Consider the following 20379-nt stretch of genomic DNA (forward strand, 5'->3'; position numbering starts at 1 on the left):
GTCGATCTTTCTTAAATATTAATAAATTTTCTTTATGTCAAGAATTTTTTTCTCTCGGTGTAGGTAGATGCTTTAAATAAAGCAAAATAGGTACAAATAACACCATAGTAAACCTTAATTGAATAAGGTTTAAGGGGCTTTATTGAATAAATTCTCCTGGACCATCTTATCATACTTAAAGGGTTTAAACTTAACCCAAAACATTTTTTTCTCGCCCCACCCACAACATCCCACCTTTTTGTAGATGACAAACCCAGAGTATTGCGATTTTCAAATTTTTTCCATTTAGACGGGTCTGTATCGTCGTCTCCGTTAGCGAAATTATACCGATCCGATTTTTTGCACAAACTTACTCAAAAAGAGGTCCCTTATAACAAATCCACATGGTGCTAGGCGGTGCTGTGGTCGAAAAATTGTTTAAACAATTTTTTTTAAACAAATTCACAAAAAAAATTTTTCATTTCGAACAAATTTTTTTTAGATAACTTGTAGGCCTGGATCTCGCGTACCAATAAAAGTTGATTAATAGCAAGCTGAAAATTTGTTAATAGCTTAACGGTCGGACAAACTTTGATGTACGGGAACACTGGAACAGGGGATGTTTTAATTGTGGAACAGGTTAAAAATTTGGAACGTCATACTATGAAAAGGTCCCATGTATTTTGTCGGACAGAACTTCCAATTATTGATTTGTTGCTCTTTCAACTCTCATGCAAAAATCAGACTGCTATTTATCGCCAACATAATTCCTATCATTTAACGTGTTCTACGTGTCGGACTATTAAAATGCCCAGTTGGTGATAAATACTAGTCTGATTTTTGCATGAGAATTTATTGAATGGGTAACAAATCAATTGGAAGTTCGGTCCGACAAAATACATGTGACGTTTTCGTAGTCTGATGTTTCAAATTTTAACCTGTTCCACATTTTAAACTTTCCCTGATTCAGTGTTCCCATACATCAAAGGTAATCCGACTAGACACCGTTAAACTATTAAGAGGATCGGAACGTATTTTCGGCTGCAATGCTATTCAAATGGGGATTCATTTTTTTCAAATCCTGAGAAAACTAATAAGTATTTTGGAAAAATTTAAACGCAGAATGAAAGATTACGTTATTAGCGAGGGCCGAAAGTCCCTGAGAACTTCTACAATGTTTATTTTAATAAGTTACAGGGGTGAAAAAACTAAGAGAAAATTTAGTGTGATTTTTAAATTCAAATATCTCATTCAAAATAAACTTTTTATTTATTCTAAGGGACTTTCGGCCCTCGGTAATAATTTAGTCTTTCATTCTGCGTTTAAATTTTTCAAAAATATTTATTGGTTTTTTCAGGATTTGAAAAAAATGAACACAATGCCGTGGTAATATTTTCCAAATCTGTCTTTGTCTTACAACGCACTCAACCGAATATAATATTGTCAGCATATATTGTCAGTCAGACACTGACAATCAGTGACAATTTTAAATATTTGACATTGCATCGGGAATATTTTGAGAAATTGATTAAATATTATTGATATATAGTGTATTTGATAAATAATTGATTTAAGACGTGAACTTAATAAAAAGTTATTTATTGTGTATTATTTGTGAAAGATCCAAGCAGAGAATACATCAGATATATCCTGTGATCCAAGTATTTTGTTGTTAGAGATGTTCAAAATTGTAAGCGTTCCAAAATAACAACATATTATTAAAAAATCACTTTAACACTTTTCCTCTTTTCTCGATTGATTATTAGTTTTTGTTGTACAAATAAATTATTACAATCACTGAAAACATAGTTAGTGAAAAAATTATCACATTTATTAACTGAATGAATAATTTGCAATTATAAAAATAACAGTTATCCAAGAACATTCAAAAGCCATCTCTTTAAATTAATTATGACATTTTCAAGTAGAATGACATTCTAGTAATGTGTACATATCCACACCAGTGTGAATTTTACTACACGTAATTTGCCGTGTAAAGACAGAAAAAGTAGGGATACACGTAAAATATTTGCGAATTATGTACCCATAGCCTTAACAAATTTTCAGCTTTAATCAACTTTTTTTGGTACGCGGTATCCAGGTCTATTGGGCCATTCTGAGTAAAAAATGTCCTTATCATTTTTCTCTAAAATTGATTGTTCTCGAGTTATACGCGATTTAAGATTTGAAAAATGCGAAAATGTCCATATAACTCGACAAAAATCAATTGTAGAGGAAAATCACAAAAGACCTGTTTTGTTCAGAATGACCCAAATTATCTAAAAAAAAATTGATCAAAGTGAAAAAATGATTTTTGTGAATTTGTTTAAAAAATTGTTTAAACAATAATTGCTCGACCAAGGTACCGCCTGGAACCCTCAGAATTTATTATAAGAACGTCTTTTTGTGTAAGTTTTGCAAAGAAATCTAACCGAAATAATTTCGCTAACGTGGGCAACGCTACAGCCTGGACTAAAACGCTAATTGTTAATAATTAAAAACGACAGCTTTGTAATAAAATAGTGACAAAAATATCTTCAGAATCTTCATAGAGGGGTTTTAAAATTTGATTTGACTTTATAATTCACTTTTTGACTTTCATAATTATAATTTGTAATCGAGTTAGCCTTGAAAATGGCCTTTTTCGCATTTTTTAAACTTTAAATCGCGTATTCGCGGTGTGCAAGTACTTGGAAGGGAATTGAGAAACGATCGTGCGCGAATAGCGGGGAAATATTGCAACTTTCTTAAATAATTCATATTGTCAATTGAAATTGTCAAATTGACGTACATTTCATATCTACTGTCATTGAAGAAGAAAAATTATATGTTGCTCCACAATATTGATATGATATGCAATTATTATATAAAGGTAAATTTAATTAATTGTATTTTGCTTGCAGTACTGCATTTTAATAACTAATTTTATTTACTACATACAATCGTTTACGTTTTAATAACATAACCTGAATCTTATTTTTTCTTCTTATTATTTTTTTGGACTATGGCCTTGACAATTATCCAGTAACAAGGACTAATATAATTGGAAAATATAATTAAAAGTGCGAATAAAGTTGCAGAGCGTAGAAATAGGTGTCGCTTTGCCGAACTTGCACGATCCCAATAACTCGACAACAATCAATTTTAGTGCAAAATGACAAGAGATCTTTTTTACTCAGAATGACCCAAGTGATCTAAAAAAATTGTTCGAAATAAAAACATTATTCAAATAATGAATGGGTTGCATGTGTGAGTCTATACTACTGTAGTAAAGAAAAAAGAGAGACGTTCTCACAAACAATTTATTTTACAACTGACGACCGGTTTCGCTGTCTACAATATTCACAGCATCTTCAGGTCACGGTAAAAGTAAAATTAAATGCTACAAATAACAAAAAACTAGAGTTAGTTAAGTGGTCTGGTTTAAATCAAAAGGTAATGATCAAGCCAATATTAAAGTATATATATATATATATATATATATATATATATATATATATATATATATATATATATATATATATATTGTGCATACATATAAATACTCACATGTACGTAAATATGGTGTATAACCCTCATACTCACATACATGCACGCATTCATATGCAGTGGCAACAAAAGTATGTCAAGTATAAGATATACACTTACTTTCCGGTATAAGGGAAGAATATAGTAGTATTTAGTATCATACTTTTTATCTGTACTATGCTAAAGGGAGAGTTGGTAGAGGGACAGATTTGAATGTAATATATTAACAAAACATTGGTAGGATCTTGAGGGGATTAGTAAGGAAACACGACATTAAACCGTGAAACCAAAAATTGTTAGTTATATATAAAGTGATGTTATTTTTATATTTTTAATCAATAGTGTATATTTTTATTTAGTTGGGATTATTAGATGTTGTTCTGGATGTTCAAGAACTTATAGATGTAAGATTGGTTGTGCAATTTTTCTAAACAAGATTGGTCAGTTGTGTAATAGTTGTGGTGTGACTGTGAAAATATTTTATTTGATTTGTTGGAGATATTGAAACTACTAAAAACATTATTTTTGTGAATTTGTTTTAACAATTTTTCAACCACGGCAACGCCTGGCACCCTGTGGATATGTTATAAGGACCTGTTTTTGAGTAAGTTTATGCAAAAAATCGCATCGGAATAATTTCGTTAACGGGGGCGACTATACAACTCGGTCTAATTAGTTATTTGATAGGTATGCGATTTTTAAATCTTGTCGATTCATCATTTGAGCGCCACATACTCGTTCGCTTATCGATGAGATAGAATTACCGCCCACACACTATTGCACTAAGTCTGGAATTTTTCCACGAAATCAGGGTATAGTTAGGTATTTGTTATCTACAGAATGGGTGTTTGTTATTTTTATAGCGGGATTTTTTATTTTATATCTATAGAAAGCTAATAATGCCATATGCCATCCAAACAAAGTAAAACTGAACTATTTAATTTCTCAACTTTTATTTTAAAATTAATTTTTGCTTTTTGATTTTTTTTTTAATATTTTGCAATTTTTGACCCTCTGTTTTGGCGCCCCTAAAGGATGGCGCCCGTATGCATCGAACACTTTGCACTTATGGTAGCGGAGGCTCTGGTTAAAATTGTACCTAGTTGCCTACTTTGACACTAAAATTGCTTAAAAATTTGACACTACTATTTTTATACTTCCTGTTGCTTTGTTACTACAGTAGACTCCCTCTATAACGAGAACTGAAATGGCGGACTAATTACCTCGTTATAAGCGGATCTCGTTATATCAGATAACAATAATATTGTGCATAAATATGAATATTTAGATTTTTAAAACATTAACTTCCTATACTGAAGCCATTCGGAGCAATATAAGATGCTAAATATTGTTTCTTCAACAATAAGGCGTCGCCATCATAAATTGTAAATTTTTTTACAATATTCAATATCGGCCGATATATAAGGAGAACAGGAAGAAGTTTATTATAGGCGGTGGATTTTATTACAGCACTATCCTCGATAACGACACAGATGTTGAGGATTTCTGTATACACTCAGTTGGGGTATTTATTTACAGCCATTCAATAGGAATGGGATATATGGGTTCAATAGGAATTTCATGGGATATCTAGTGTACCTCGTTATGAGCGAAACCTCGTAGTAACAGTGTTCGTTATAGAGAGAGTCTACTGTATTACTAACATGAATTTTTTCTAAGAAGGAACTGATTGACATGGTTTTTGTGTTAGTATATTGTAACAAAAATATGCTACTAGCAACAAGAATTTATTATCGGAAATTCCCTGATAGACGGCAAACAAGAAGAGAAGCTTTTCAAAGCTTATTAGAACGAAAAGTAATGAAAATTTAGATTTGATTACAGAATAGGGCCACTGCTATATGCTTCTACGTATTTATTTCGATTTCAACTTAATCTCATCAGAGCACCTGTGTAGAAGTGCTCCTACACAGGTGCTCTGATGAGACTAAGTTGAAATCCAAATACGTATAAGCACATATAGTAGTGGCCCTATTCTGTAACCAATTTTAAATCATCTTTACTTTTAGTTAATTATATTCACTTTTGTGGGTATAAAAGGAACTAGTTCGCTAAAGATTATTATCACGGTGAACAATAAGTCGTGAATGCAATTAATATAGATTTCCTTGTCGAGTTCTTTACCACTCTGCTCTGCTTTATATTTCCATCTTAAAAAGCGCAGAGGATAAAAATAATTATAATTTCAGTTACTGTCTCTTTTGACTTACTTATTAGAAGGGTTCCAATAGACTGGACATGTAGATTGCGAGACGTCTGATCGAACAAAAACAAGTGTAAATAAAGAAATTATATCAACAATCCCAATTATATCACTTATCTTCATTTCACTCAATTACATACATTACTTACATCTCAACTAGATCAATAGCTTAACGACGATGATTTAAAGAGTATACTTTTGTCAACGGTTGCAGGAATAAATGCAGAATGGACATAATTCCCACTATTAGGTACTCGACGTCTAATTCTCACCAAATTATTACGCATACTCAAACCAAATGGTCGTTGAATGTTTTTTGCGAGAATTTGATTGGAAACTATGTCATCGACCCTACTTTTTCGAGGATCACGTAAATGGAGAAATTCTCTACATTTTATGGACAATGAATTATCGGAATTATTTGAAGCAGTATTCATGAACACACGTCAGAGAATATGGATATTACATGGCGGCGCTCCAGTACATCACAACTTTTTGGTGAATTGACATTTAAACATCTTTTACACTTTCCTGGAAGATGGGTTGGAAAGGGAGGCCCCTGAAGATGGCCTCCACGATCTTCAGAATTAAACAAGCTAGACTTTTTTCTGGGGCTCAACTTTTTGATGTATGGACATTTAAATTTCTTTAACACTTTCCTGGAAGATGAGTTGGAAAGGGAGGACCCAGAAGATGGCCTTCACGATCTCCAGAGTTAAATAATCTAGACTTTTTTCTGGGGCTATATAAAAGAGAAGGTGTATGAAACGCCAGCTACGACGAAACAAGATGTGAAGGAGAGAAATAAAAATGAATGTATGAGATTAAACAGAAATGTATTAAATAGTGTAAGTTGCTCTTATTAACATCGCTTGCAATTATTGACGTCGACGGAGGCCATTTTGACCATTTATAATAAACTCAACGATATCTATTTTTGTTATTTTTGTTAAGTAAATATATTGTCTTACATTTACGTTTTATTTTTATATTAAACGTCACTTCACTTTATGCGAATATTTATTATATTCCCAGTCTAATGGTCAAATTTCTAATAAGTGGGTATATAAAAAAGGAAACATAAAAATAGTCTAATCCCAAACTTTTAAGCAAGTTTAGTGTCAAAATCATAGCCAACCAGGTAGAACATTGTGTTTTTATTAATATTTAACACACCGCCAATTTAACTACTTAGGAATTTTGATAACATATCCATTAACAAATAACGGATCAGTTTAGATTATTATGTAATTTTTTTTCTAAACCTTATTTTTTAAATGAATATTTTCACGGCTAACCTAATAAAATGTCACCTTATTGATTTTGAAATAATTGATCTTTGGCTCATAGAATCATGAATACCTCACAAATTAAAGCAATTAGGTAATGAAATAATAAAGTACTATCAAATACCATTTCATTACAATACGAAAATATAGTCTAAGAACTAGTGAACCCTCCGACTAACGGTCGTCCTGTAAGGCTAGAAATTTGTATAGTGATAATTCATAGCACACCAAGGCTAAAAACCATGACCTGGCAGGCATCAGCGGTGCACGTGTATCTACCAGGTGAATCGAAATGTGCAAATTTAGGTGGTAAAATAAACTTTCTCCTGTAAGGTTTAAATTTAAGTATGTGTTTGAGTAAGTCATTTAGAAGAAATGTGTACAATGATAGGCGATTCTGAAGAGCATAAGACCTTGCCAGGCGAGGGGAAAGATTAGGGATTTTTCCTAAAATTATTCTTTTTGCATCGAACAAATTTTTTTTAGGTTTTTTGAATCATTCCAAACAGAAAACGTCTTTAGTGATTTTTCTCTTAAGTTAATAGTTATTGTTATATAAGCGATTGAAAATTTTGAAAATTGCGAAATCGGCCATTTTTAACCCTAAATTGGACATTTATCTAAAAATTTCAATGTCGCCAAGGTACGTAGATATTCTTTAAACATTGATTGATGAAATCTCGAAGAGTTTTTTGCAATAAAATATCGAAAATCCCTTTGTTTTTTTAATTGCTAATCAAGCGGACGCGACACTGTAGTATAAGCGTACGTTCAGAGTGGACGAGCAAAGAGCAAAGAGCAAAGAGCAAAGAGCAAAGAGCAAAGAGCAAAGCGGAGAAATCAAACTACTACTGGGAAACGGAGGTACACAGAGTGCTAGCAAAGAGCAAAGCGGCGAAACCAAACAAGTTTGATTTCTCTGCTCGCACTCTTTGGCCCAGGTGGTGAGACCGCTCCCGTCTGAAAAAATTTTTGATTCGGTTTCTTTGTCAATTTCTATTCAAAAATGTCCCCTTTAAACAAATCTGAAGAGCACCGGGCGGAATTGTTGGGCAGAAATTGTTTAAAGAATTTTATCTACTCTATTTCATATATTATTATGTATAAGGATTTAGTTTGTGAAAACTATCATTATAGATAGCAGTGCGTGAAGGGTTTAAAGTGTGCGTGAAGTAACAATGTATTTTAAATAGGATTTACTTTTTAGCACTGTTTTTGACACACTTTCATATAGTCAAATATCCTTAACTTTTGCGTTGTCATAGTGATGACATAATGAGCAATAAATTACAACAAAAATTTAGACAGTTTTGTGATTTGAAGGAAATTAAAATTTTTAAATGTCAAAGTTCTAAAAATTGTAGAATAGAAATGAATAATTGCAGTGACGAAGAGTTACAGTTTTTTTATTTGTTTATCGTAGATAAAATATTGTATGAAACCTGTTATGGGATCGAAAGATTCCCTATTAAAAGGACGACGATGACTTTTTAAATTTATAACTTTATGGAATTTTAAAATAATAGGAATCCACAAAGAAACCGAATCAGAAATTTTTCCAGACGGGATCGGTCTCATTTTTTTTTTTTTTTTTGAAAAATGGCTTTGGCAGAGCCAATTAGCCAGATCGGTCTCATTACGTGGACTATTTTGGTATTTTTCCGAAAAATGAATCTCGGTAGCCTGATAGCTGAAGTGTTATGAAACAAGTATTATGATTCAAAGAAACCTGTTATGGGATCGAAAGATTCCCTATTAAAAGGACGACGATGACTTTTTAAATTTACAACTTTATGCAATTTTATAATTAAATAAATATTATGTAACTTAATAATTATTATTATTTCTACAGTGTGGTAAACCGACGATTTTAAGAAAAAATCCGGAAACAGGTCGATTTTTATTTTTAAATTAAAATTTTTTGGCATTTACATACTAGTGACGTCATCCATCTCGAAGCTGAAATAAAAACAAACATGCGGACCAATGTAAAAAGGTCATTTGATTGTTGTCTTCTTACCGGCGCGGCGTGAGAAATACAAAATAAGATTTACTATTTTATTTGGGCATAAGCCACAATTCGAGTTTGAAATCAAGTTTACTTGACGTTTCGACTTTCACTTCGGAAATCGTTATCAATATAAAAAAAAACATTCATAAATTAAAAATTTAACTTTGTTTCTGGTGAAGCAACGCAGTTGGAACAAGCAGAATATTATAATTGTCACCGGAAAGTGAAAAAGGTAACGCACAACTTGAAAGAACCTATAGATTTCGAACTTCGTTTCTGGTGAAGCAACGCAGTTGGAACAAGCAGATATATTATAATTGTGTCACCGGAAAGCGAAAATGGTAACGCACAACTTTGAAGAGCCTATAGTTTTCTAACTTCGTTTCTGGTGAAGCAACGGAGTTGAGACAAGCAGATATATTATAATTGTGCCACCGGAAAGCGAAAAAGGTAACGCACAACTTGGAAGAGCCTATAGTTTTCTAACTTCGTTTCTGGTGAAGCAACGGAGTTGGAATAAGCAGAAATATTATAATTGTGTCACAGGAAATCGAAAAAGGTAACGCACAACTTGGAAGAACCTATAGTTTTCTAACTTTGTTTCTGGTGAAGCAACGGAGTTGGAATAAGCAGATATATTATAATTGGGTCACCGGAAAGCGAAAAAGGTAATGCACAACTTGGAAGAGCCTACAGTTTTTTAACTTCGTTTCCGGTGAAGCAACGGAGTTGGAACAAGCAGATACATTATAATTATGTCACCGGAAAGCGAAAAAGGTAACTAACAACTTGTAAGAGCCTATAGTTTTATAACTTCGTTTCTGGTGAAGCAACGCAGTTAGAACAAGCATATATACTATAAGTGTGTCACCGGAAAGCGAAATAGGTAGTCCCTGAAAACTATAGGTTCTTCCAAGTTGTGCGTTACCTTTTTCGCTTACCGGTGACACAATTATAATATATCTGCTTGTTCCAACTCCGTTGCTTCACCAGAAACTAAGTTAGAAAACTATAGGAACTTCCAAGTTGTGCGTTACCTTTTTTGCTTCTCGGTGACACAATTATAATATATCTGCTTGTTCCAACTCAGTTGCTTCACCAGAAGCAAAGTTAGAAAACTATAGGCTTTTCCAAGTTGTGAGATACCTTTTTCGCTTTCCGGTGACACAAGTATAATATATCTGCTTGTTCCAACTGCGTTGCTTCACCAGAAACGAAGCTAGAAATCTCTAGGTTCTTTCGCTTTCCGGTGACACACTTATAGTATATATGCTTGTTCCAACTGTGTTGCTTTACCAGAAACAAAGTTAGAAAACTATAGGCTCTTCCAAGTTGTTAGTTACCTTTTTCGCTTTCCGGTGACACAATTGTAATATATCTGCTTGTTCCAACTCCGTTGCTTCACCGGAAACGAAGTTAGAAAACTATAGGCTCTTCCAAGTTGTGCATTACCTTTTTCGCTTTCCGGTGACAATTATAATATTATATCTGCTTTTTTCAACTGTGTTGCTTCACCAGAAACAAAGTTAAATTTTTAATTTATGAATGTGTTTTTTTGATATTTTCAACTCAGGCGCGCCAAAACCAACAAACCACTCGCAAACTCGTCTAAATACGTATTGCGAACCATCAAAGCTTTTGTTGAAAAATCGACAGAAGTTAGATTGTGGTGCGCCGTGTGCGTGCCGTTTGTGCGCCACTTGAAAACAAGTACTAATCTGACGAACATGCTGCGCGCGAGCGGCTCGCACACCGAGCAGAGCGCATTTGTATACCTGCCTTTACGATGAATTCTCTAACATTCTCCGCGAGTTAGGAAGTACCACGTTTTCAATGAGGAGTTTTCGAAAAAAAAGAAGAAAATAACTTTCAGTGGGAAAGAACTAAACTCTAGTCTCGCGTAACTACCAGCTCCCACTCTGGTTTAGCACTTCTTTGCTCTTTGCTCGTACTCTTTCTTCGCTCCACTCTGAACGGGCACTTTTTGCTCTTTGCTCTTTGCTCTTTGCTCGTCCACTGTGAACGTACGCTAAGTGAGGACGTTTGAGTTTGCATAAATTCATTATCTTGAGAATGGGCAAATTTCAAGAGAAATCCTCAGACAGGTCGATTTTTATTTTTGAATTAGGACTTTTTGGCATATATATAATACTAGTGACGTCATCCATCTGGGCGTGATGACGTAATCGATGATTTTTTTAAATAAGAGTAGGGGTTGTGTGATAGCTCATTTGAGAGGTTATTTAATTCTCTATTCACTAATATAAACATTAACATAATTATTTGTACAGGCTGTACAAAAAAAAATTTCTTCTATTTGTCAAATTTAATCAAAATTAATTTAATAAAAATAATTTTCTTGTACACGCTGTATAAATAATTATGTTAGTGTTTATATTAGTGAATAGAGAATTAAATAACCTTTCAAATGAGCTGCCACGCAACCCCTACTCCCATTTAAAAAAATCATCGATTACGTCATTACGCTCAGAAGGATGACGTCACTAGTATTATATATATGCCAAAAAGTCCTAATTTAAAAATAAAAATCGACCTGTCTGAGGTTTTCTCTTGAAATTTGCCCATTCTCGAGATAATGAATTTATGCCAACTCAAACGTCCTCACTTATACTACAGTGTCGCGCCCGCTTGATTAGCAATTAAAAACAAAGGTGTTTTCGATATTGTATTGCAAAAAACTCTTTGGGATTTTATCAACAAATGTTTAAAGAATATCTACCTACCTTGGCAACTTTGAAATTTTTAAATAAATGTCCGATTTTGGGTTAAAAATGGCCGATTTCGCAATTTTCAAAATTTTCAATCGCTTATACAGGGTGTTTCATTAATAATTGTCCATACAGTAACTGGAGAAACCTTAGCACAAAATACGAAGATTTAACCTAAAACATTTAATAAAATTTGGTTCCTTACTGAGTTACAGGGTGTTTTATCTAAAAATTGAAAAATTATTTTTGCTCAGCATTTTAAAACTATTCGACGTATGCTTTTCATACTTGGCAGAAAGTGAGACTATTATACACCCTACTAAATTATGATAAACAAACGTTTCTAGCTACTACCAGACGCGTACGATAGGGGATAGTGAATGGTTGACTCTTCTCAAATTCTACGCCACTGGAGGAATTACTATTTTAGTGCCATTTTTAGATTCTCCAATACTTTCTACGTAAATAATATACTCTTCATTGGTAACGATATAGTCATTAGTTTTCGAGATATTTGAAGTTAAATATGAAACGGCACAGTTATTTTGATTAATTTTTATATGATTCATATGATTAAAATTTAAAAATTATTTGTACCCAGTATGTTAAAACTATTTGGCGTATCCTTATCATACTTGTCAGAGAGTGTAGGTACTGTACACCCTATTAAATTAAGATAAATAAACGTCTCTAGCTACTACCAGAGGCGTACGACAGGGGATAGCGGATACCCTCCCAAATTCTACCCCACTGACAAAATTGCTATTTTAGTGTATTTTTTTTTATTTTCCATTACTTTTTATGTAAATAATATACTCTTCATTCGTAGCGATAAAATGATTTTCGAGATATTTGAAATTAAAAATGAAGCGACACAATACATTAATCAAAATAGATCTCGAAAACTAATGACTTTGTCGTTACGAATAAAGAGTATACTATTTTCATAGAAAGTATTGGAATCTCCAAAAATTTAACTAAAATAGTAATTCCGCCAGTGGCGTAGAATTTGGAAAGGGTCAACCATTTACTTTCCCCGTCGTACGCCTCTGGTAATAGCCAGAATCGTTTGTTTAACATAATTTAGTAGCTTGTACAGAACCTATACTTCCTGCCAAGTATGAAAAGGATACGTCGAATAGTTTAAAATGCCGAGCAAAAATAGTTTTTAAAATTTTAGATAAAACACCCTGTAACTCGGTAAGGAACCACATTTTATTTAAGTGTTTTAGGTTAAATCTTCGTATTTTGTGCTAAGGTTTCTCCAGTTATATGGACAATTATTAATGAAACACCCTGTATAACAATAACTATTAACTTAAGAGAAAAATCACTAAAGACGTTTTCTGTTTGGAATGATTCAAAAAATCTAAAAAAAATTTTTCGATGCAAAAAGAATAATTTTAGGAAAAACCCCTAATCTTTCCCCTCGCCTGGCAAGGTCTTATGCTCTTCAGAATCGTCTGTCATTGTACATATTTCTTCTAAATAACTTACTCAAACACATACTTAAATTTAAACCTTACAGGAGAAAGTTTATTTTACCCCCTAAATTTGCACATTTCGATTCACCTGGTAGATACACGTGCACCGCTGATGCCTGCCAGGTCATGGTTTTTAGCCTTGGTGTGCTATAAATTATCACTATACAAATTTCTAGCCTTACAGGACGACCGTTAGTCGGAGGGTTCACTAGCTCTTAGACTAATACGGTGTTCCATTTAATAAAATTCAGAAAATACGAGTACTCATTAGAAAGTTTTTACACTTTTACATTAGATCCCCATTTGGACAATAGTAGACTAATATTAAAAATCATTTGAATATGAACAGATCTTTTGATGTCAAATCTGTATAATTCTACAGGGTGTAATATTGCTACGAAATTAATAGAAAAACGTAATTATCTTATATACTACCTCGTATAACATTGCAAAACCTGATATTAAAAAAAATAGAACATCGAGGAGTATAGAGTAATAGGGTGTTCCATTAAAAAAGAGATAAGTTTTCAATATGAGTGGCCCTGCATATTTGAAAATATTTTTTTTTCTACGACCGTTTAATAATATACTCATTATTCGCTATTTTTGAATAGATAATAACACCCATTACTTTACCCGTGAGTAATAATTCATTACTCACGGGCTGAAGTTACTCACAGGTCATTACTCACGGGTTGAAGTTAGATTCAAGGGGTGCATGGCACTTTTAATATACCTATTAGCAAATAAAATTACTTAAACTTGTTTATTTAATAAAATAATCATTGTAATTTATATGAACAATTAAATTTGAAAAATGTTTAAAGAATTTTTAACTTTAACAATGGGTTAGTATATTTTTTACGTTTAAATTTCAACATATGACATTTTAAGATTTACGTTATTAAAAGGTAAACAATAAACAATCGGTATTAATTTCGTAAAAGGACTTACGGATATGAAATTCATATCAATGAATTCTGTTTTACTTACTGTTCATTATACAATAGATTTTAATTGGGAGCACACGTTCTTTTTCATGTAATTGCCTTAAAATATGTCTTATTTTTAAAAGCCACCGCCATTCCATGACATAATGACAACTGTTTGATTGTTTCATAAGCTCAACGAGGGTAATTCTAACAGTGTTGCCAGAGTTATATAAAATATATTTTCTTATGAAAAATAAAATATTTCGTTTTAAATAATGTTAGTAGTTGATAATTATATTTTTCTACTAATCCAAATAAAAAAGGTCGTAGAAAAAGTATAGTATTCTACTTGCATGTAATGGCTATTACTCACTCTGATGAATTACGACACCCGCCAACGGCTCGTGTCGCTAACTTCATCATCGTGAGTAATGGCCATCATTACATGCTCGTTGAATAATATACTATTAAATTACCGTCCGCTATATATGCTTTAACTTTTAACTTTTTTTATCTCTTATGTACAATTTTTTTTTCGTATCTCTTACGACAAATGAATAATTGGACTTGTTCGCACTAATGCCGCACCCTGTATATAATTTATCGTTTATCGGTTGGGATATATTTAAACAGTTTATGAATTTTCTCGCATATAGCATCAAAATACATAGGGAACTATTTGTTTATAATATTCTTTTGGCGAGGTTTGGTCGTGAACATAGTATTAGGCGTAGTCATATTGTTGTGCATTGCAAACTATGCTCATTTATCCTCCCCAATAATTTATTTTTCTCTGTCATATTTTTTCTATAATGCATCTCTTTGATGGTGAAGTTGCCAATTTTAGTGTTACGATCTTGTAGAAGAAATGTTATATTATATAATCATTTAGTTAGATTATAAATAATTTAAATGTTATATATATTATGGCTGTTTTTGCGACAGCTTTCAGTGGCATGTAGATAAATATGGAAAAAATGTAAGTTAGATGGGCAGAATTAAGAAAAAACTATCAATCTAGAATTAGTGCAGTCACTGAAGGTGGATATGAGCTATTACCTACGATTTCGTTCAACCTCCATCGATTTGCATGAAAATTGGTGAGTGGTTAGAGAATATCTCAAGGAACAAAGGTGACATGATGCCACCCCTTCTCGGGAGTGAAAATTATTTTATTAAAAATAACCACATAATTAGATAGGGGTACAAATTCTAAGCAAAATTTGTTATATAAAGTTATTAAAATAAATCAAAACTTTTGAGTTATTAAAGATCAAAGATTTTAATTTTTCGTTAGAAAAATGCATGTTTTTAACCGATTTTTCATAAATAAGTCAAAAACTATAAGTTTTTACAAAAAACGTTACTATTACCAAAATTGAAGCTAATAGAAAACTAAATAAACTCCTTACTAAAAAAACCTTTTGATGTTAACTAAAAGCGTTGATTGAGGTATTGGGTGGAAGATATCTCATGTTACCCAAGAAAACTAGGCCTTTGCTATATTCGCCTCATAGATGGCAGGCCAAAAGCCACCTAGTGAGCAGATATGGAATCTCTTACCCTTAGAACGATAAAGAAATCTGTTAACAGTCTACTCGTTATATTTTTGGTTTTGACCACAACACGCTACAAATTTCCTCGCTGCCCCTCGCTTCCTCGGCAGCAAAAGCTTCCTCGACAGCGTTGCCAGTTCTAAATGTTTTGGAAATATTCGTCAAGGAAATATGAATAATCGCCTTGTTATATATTTCAAAAAAATTAGCTACAATTGTTGAAAACAATATTTTTATAGTTTGATATATATATATATATATATATATATATATATATATATATATATATATATATATATATATATATATATATATATATATATATAACTGTCATTCGATTTTTGTTTGCACCAATATTGAAAAAATGTGAAAACTTTGAATTATCCACGTCCGTCTGTCTGACCGCGTCCGACCGCGAATATAACTCCTCCGTCATTATACCGGGTAGAATGACAAATGAGGTGTCAAATAAAAGCTTATAATCCAAGGATGGTACTGAAGGTGAGAAATTTGACCTAGGTTGTCTGTCCGTCTGTCCGTCCGCTCGCGAATATATCTCCTCCGTCATTATACCAGGTAGAATGACAAATGAGGTGTCAAATGAAAGCTTATAATCCAATGATGGTATTAAAAATGAGAAATTTGACCTAATAGGCAGTCTGTCCGTCCGACCGCGAATATAACTCCTCCGTTATTATACCAAGTAGAATGACAAATGAGATGTCAACTGAAAGCTTATAATCCAAGGATGGTGCTAAAAGTGAGAAATTTGATCTAAGCTCTCTGTCCATCAGACCGCGAATATAACTCCTGCGTCAGTATACCAAGTAGAATGACAAATGAGGTGTCAAATTAAAACTGATAATCCAAGGATGGTACTAAAGGTGAGAAATTTGACCAAGGTCGTATGCCTGTAAGAGAGATGGTACAAGAACTCGTTGTGGCTACAGAAAATGTAGGTTTAAATATAAACATCTCAAAAACAAAAATAATGACAAATTTGGACCCAACCAGAACATCAGTATTGGTGGGAAGGAAATAGAAATGGTAGATAGATATAAATACCTGGGACATGAAATTACGATTGTCAGGGATAACCAGACTCATGAGCTGAAGAGAAGAATCGGTCTTGGGTGGGCAGCATTTGGAAAACTGAGAGAAACTTTTAAAAGTGAGTTGCCCACATGCCTAAAGAGAAAGGTATTTCATCAGTGCGTCCTTACAGTCTTGACGTACCTTAACTAAAGCTTCGGCTACCAAACTAAGAGTCACGCAGAGAAGAATGGAGCGATCATTGTTAGGAATAACTCTGCGAGACAAAATCAGAAACGAAGAAATCAGGAGAAGAACAAAGGTGACTGACGTCATTGAGAGGATAGCCAGGTTGAAGTGGAGATGGGCAGGATACATAGCCAGAATGACAGATGGGTGATGGACGAAGAGGTTATTGGAATGGAGGCCAAGAGAAGACAAGAGAAGCGTCGGTCGACAGCCTACAAGATGGACTGACGACTTAAAAAAGGTAAATAAATACTGGATGAGAGCGGCGCAGGATAGATGGGGTTGGAAACGAGGGGAGGAGGCCTATGTTCAGCAGTGGACTTTTGAGGCTGGATGATGATGTATGTCTGTCTGTCCGTTCGACTGCGAATATAACTCCTCCGTCACTATACCAAGTGGAATAACAAATGAGGTGTCAAATGAAAGCTGATAATCCAAGGATGGTACTAAAGGTGAGAAATTTGACCTAGACTCTGTCCGTCTGTCCATCCGACCACGAACATAACTCCTCCGTCATTATACCAGGTAGAATGACAAACGAGGTGTCAAATGAAAGCTTATAATCCAAGGATGGTACTAAAAGTGAGAAATTTGACCAAGATCGTCTGTCCGTCTGTCCGTTCGACTGCGAATATAACTCCTCCGTCACTATACCAGGTAGAATAACAAATGAGATGTCAAATGAAAGCTGATAATCCAAGAAAGGTACTAAAGGTGAGAAATTTGACCTAGGCTCTCTGTCCGTCTGTCCATCCGACCACGAACATAACTCCTCCGTCACTATACCAGGTAGAATGACAAACGAGGTGTCAAATGAAAGCTTATAATCCAAGGATGGTACTAAAAGTGAGAAATTTGACCGTGGTTGTCTGTCCGTCCCATATAACACACAACGTCCGATTGACGTCCATATAACGTACATTTAAAGTCCAAACGTCCATGGACCAAAACTGGACGTACTATGTACGTCCATTACGCGACGTCCATTGGACGTTTGATTTCAACGTACATTGGACATCCATTTGTGGTCCATGGAGGTTTTACACAAAATGCGACTATTATTATGAGTAATTATATATAGCTTCTTGTTTTAAGCAAAGCAATATTATTAGTAAAATACAAGAAGCTTCTAATAAATGTAGTCACATATTTTTTCATCATCGAATTAAAACACTGCACCACTAAAATTATTTTAATTAAACCTATATAATATTAGATGATGATAAAACGATGGTAAACTTTTTCAGAATAACGGAGCTACATCGCGCATCGGTAATTATAGAACTTACAATAATTAGACACTACCAATTTAAATCTTAAATGTGCATTTTGTAACTGTTAAATTTCCCGCCAAACTAAATGAGGATCTTCTTGACAAAGTTATCGCTCTTCACGCTATCGGTCGTAAAAGGTAGTACTAGGCAGGTACTTTTAGGGGATTATCGCTGTTAATTGTTGTGGAATACTGAAGGAGGATTTATTTATGATAATTCACAGAATGGCAAACCCGCTTGCAATATACAACAGTACTGACTCTAAGTTCTAAGAAATTGTTTGGAAGGAACAGAAATAAACCTCTTTTAATGTACATGCATCATATAGGGCGCCATTATCTGAATTTTGTCTTTATTAAGTTATTACATACAATATAATACATCCTGTGATATCTTTGTGTTTGCTGTTTATCTTGCAAGTGCAGTCGTGCATTAATGAAGTTCCTATAATAAAGTATACATAATAAAGTTATAATAAAGAGAAATAAAAAAGGTATTTTGTGCAATATTTTAAAGTATAAGTTTAGTATTATAGGAACTATTTCCTATACCTAAAGGCTTTTTGCTATGTATGTATTTATTAAAAAAATTATGGACACTAGATTCCTTTCTGAAAAGTGCCTTACAAAAATGTCCATAAGACGTACATTGAATGTACATCAGATTTACATTGAATGTACATAAAATGTACACTGAAACTGAAAGCTCCAACAACGTACACCGTACGTTTGTAGCGGACGTTCTATGGACGTCCAATTTTGTGAACTCTGGACGTTCGTTGGACGTCCATCGGATGTCCATTGTACCTTGCGGGACGTCCATTGGACGTTCCAATTTACACAGATGTACGTCCATTGGATGTTTATAAAACGTACTTGTGCTATCTGGGGTGTGATTGCGAATATAACTACTCCGTCACTATACCAGTTAGAATGTCAAATAAGGTGTCAAATGAAAGCTCATAATTCAAGAATGGTACTAAAACTGAGAAATTTGACCTACGCTGTCTGTCCGTCTGTCCCGGCCGCGAACGTAAGTTCTCCGTCATTATACCAGGTAGAATGACGAATGAGGTGTCAAATGAAAGCTTCTATTCCAAAGATGGTACTAAGTTAGTTGACATTAGTTACATTGTTGAAAACAATTTTTTTGTAGTTTGATATAATGTAACTGTAATTCGATTCAACATTCCATCGATTAATCAACGATTACATAAACTTATCGGATTCAAGTTTGCTTTTCTTTTATTTGAGAGTCTACATTAATTACAATCCTCGATTGAAATAGTGTACACATGTTTTATATTTCTTGTAATTCTTAACAAATTTTCGAAACATATTTTTTAATGGCCGCAATAAATTATGAGTTGCTTTACACTAAACTTGTTGGCTTTTCTTTTTTTATATCGTCATATCTACCTGGAGCTATGAAATATAGAGCTTTAAGAAGTAAAAGTCCAAACAAACAATAGAATAAAGTAAATAGAATACGCACTAAAAAACATGAATATTGGAAAAACACCTGTTTTCCATACATTCACAGTGATATTGTCAAGTTTATTTATTGCCATTAAACTTTAGTCCAATTTACTATATCTCGATAATTAGTGTGTATTTTAAATAAAATGTGTAAGTACCTAGGTACCATTCTTGATTGAAATAGGTATTAAACTGTATTATACATGGGAATATAAAAAGAGTAAAAAATAAGGGTACGTGGTTTCTCTTTAAAATCTTTATACCTACGTGTTGTGTTGACAAACAAGACAAGATCTTCTGTTTACCCGGTTTACCGGCTAAGAGCAATCGGCAGATTTTGCTATGCATGTAAATAAATGACCCACCGCGCACCGCTTAAGAACGTTCGACTGTCGAGCGGTGCGCGGTGGGTCATTTATTTACATGCATAGCAAAATCTGCCGATTGCTCTTAGCCGCACCGATAGCTCTATGCCGATTCGGTGCGTGTGAACCTTAAAGGGGTTCATCCATTTCCTTACGCCGCGCCGGCGGCGCCCAAATCGTCAGATTTTTTAAATATACACTGTTTTGCATGTACTTAACTTACCTTATCTTAATCTGACAATTTCGAGG

Source organism: Diabrotica virgifera, chromosome 1 (genome assembly GCF_917563875.1).
Source record: "Diabrotica virgifera virgifera chromosome 1, PGI_DIABVI_V3a".
Lineage (NCBI taxonomy): Eukaryota > Metazoa > Arthropoda > Insecta > Coleoptera > Chrysomelidae > Diabrotica > Diabrotica virgifera.